Below are 2,500 nucleotides of genomic sequence, written 5' to 3' on the forward strand. Positions count from 1 at the left end.
ACAGCAGCAAGTCAATTGGGCTCTGATTGGGGTCATCATGTCATAATTATGTCATAGACAGGTGACATGTTATTAGATGACTGGCCATATTAACATGTTGACTGCATTATAAATGAATCAAAATAACTCCCGCTCCCTGCCGATGTTTTCACTAACCTTTCAACAGCCCTTCAGGCCGGAGCGTGGCGCTAGTGCCAGAGAAATCCGCAAAATAAGCATAGAAGACTGGTCGATCAAATCATTAGAAAGAAGAAAAGAAACACTATTTGTTTATTTTTTCGTCTTATAAATTATTTGATCGGCCCAAAACATTGTGTTCATTGTCATGATTTGTCACGATCCGAGTTGGCTTTGTCAGCGGCGTAACCGTCTTTAAATAAATTATATTAGAAGTGCCGATGGGAGAATGCATTGGGGTTTCATTTCCTGGGTCACTCGTTTTTCTGAAAGGGGGAGGGACTGCGGCGCTCTATTGTAACTCCCTCCTTACTGGCCTACCGCCAGTGTGCACTTAAGCCTCTCCAATTGATCCAAAATGCTGCAGCTCGCTTGGTCTTCAACCCGCTTCTCCGTCTCCCTCCATTGGCTCCCGGTCGCTAGCCGCACAGAATACAAAACTCTGATTCAAAGCAACCAAAGGCACGGCACCCCCATATCTTGCACGTCTGATCGAACCCTACAAACGCTCCACACATCCTAAACTCTTCTCCCCTCTGGCTCCAAAACTGTGGAATGCACTTCCCATTACAATCAGAACTGCAGACTCACTTCCAATCTTCCGCCGCAGTCTGAAAACCCACCTCTTCCATCTTGGCCCATTGCACTTGCTGTAGCACTCGCCCTATAGCCGAACGACCTTACAGGCGAATGCAAATGCTCAACTTACAGTATGTAACTTAGATAGCAAGGTTTGCCAGTTCGAACCCGGGCTCCCCCAGAGTTAGTGTTGAAGTGTCCTTGAGTTGGGTGTCGAAGTGTCCTAATTGCTCCTGATTTGCTGGTTGGTGCCTTGCATGGTTTCCGCCGCCATCGGTGTATGAATGTGTGTGTGTGAATGTAATGCACAATCTGTATGTAAAGCGCCTTGGATGAAGGCGCTATATAAATGCACCAGTGAGGCGACATGCACCATGTCACCATGTGTAGAGCCCAGGATCACAGTAGATGATTGGCACAGGGGTGAAAAATGGGTTACAAAATCGTGGGATAAAAAATATATTAAAAAAAATCGTAGCTTACTTTTGTTTCATGATAGTCTTTAAATCTATATGATGTATCGCCATGTTTTAGTTTTTGCTTAATGTAAGTCGCTCTGGATTAAGAGCGTCTGCTAAATGCCTAAATTGTATATGAGTTCCGGATGTCGCCGGGTTGTGCGTGCAGCCCAGTGCTCCACAGGTCAGTGCGTGACAGCATTTCTGAAGCAGTCACACTTTTGGGGCGACACGTTTCGGTGTGAACGGAAGCCACGATCTCTCTCTCTCTCGGCACGCCACGCGCGCGCGCACACACACACACACACACAGGAATAGCCATGCAGGCTATACACGGCGGCAGCGAGACAGGACGTTATAATCTTGAGTTTCATTAAATAACTGTCTTTCTCCGCACACGCACGTGCGCACACAACATTATTCAAGTGAAAAGCGTAACGCCAATATTGGGCTAATATAGGCTACCAATATGTAGGTAGCCTACAGGGATTTACCAACGGAATTAATATATATATATATAATCATCTATACCAGGGCTGCCCACACTTTTTTTTACTTGAGAGCTACTTTCAAAACGACCAGCTCATATACCCACCAAATAAAACTATCATCCCATTGTTGAAAATAGTTACAACATTTAATTGGGGAGACTTTCATAGGCTACATACAGTGGTGTTCCGTTCGTCTGTACCAGGCTGACTTCTATAGGTTTTGAAAGGTACCTTTCATTCTTTTATTCTTTATTTACCCAGGGAAGTAGCTGAGCACAGGTGCTCATTTTCAGCAACACCCTGCACATCGAAACACACACACACACACACACACACCACACACACACACACAGGAGAAAATGGAAATGGTAGGGTTTATATTTTTGGTATTTGACTTTGCTATACTGATGATTGTACGCAACAACAAGTATTGCATTGTGTGTTTGAGCTGACAGGCCCTTTTTGATGTCAATCAATCAAGTCATCTCAGGTCATCTCAAGCGGCAGATGCAAAAATCGTTTTTTTATATTAAAATTATATATATTTTTAGGGCCATGTCATGTGGTCTACCTGCAAAGCCTTTGTTATCTATACTGGTAGATCGTGATCTACCTTTTGGGCACCGCTTAACGTCAGATCAGGGGATTCTAATATATATATATATATAGAATAGAATGTACCGACAAAACTGCAAATGGCATACTGTGTCACTGTTGTCTCTGCTCGCGGAATGTCAGCATGCCATGTAAAAGCACACACGGGGGCGGCGTTGTTTGCTTCTGTGTGTAAAGAGC

At 44.2% G+C, this 2,500-nt stretch overlaps 1 protein-coding gene across 3 annotated transcripts in view; it reads left to right on the forward strand.

The window, feature by feature from the left end:
* LOC308312134 (cyclic AMP receptor 1) overlaps positions 1-2,500 on the forward strand; it is a gene marked incomplete at its 3' end in the record, with an annotated part of 53,703 nt that overhangs the window by 50,964 nt on the left and 239 nt on the right. The window lies entirely within an intron of this gene.

Source organism: Protomyctophum bolini (assembly GCF_963924005.1).
Source record: "Protomyctophum bolini genome assembly, contig: SCAFFOLD_292, whole genome shotgun sequence".
Lineage (NCBI taxonomy): Eukaryota > Metazoa > Chordata > Actinopteri > Myctophiformes > Myctophidae > Protomyctophum > Protomyctophum bolini.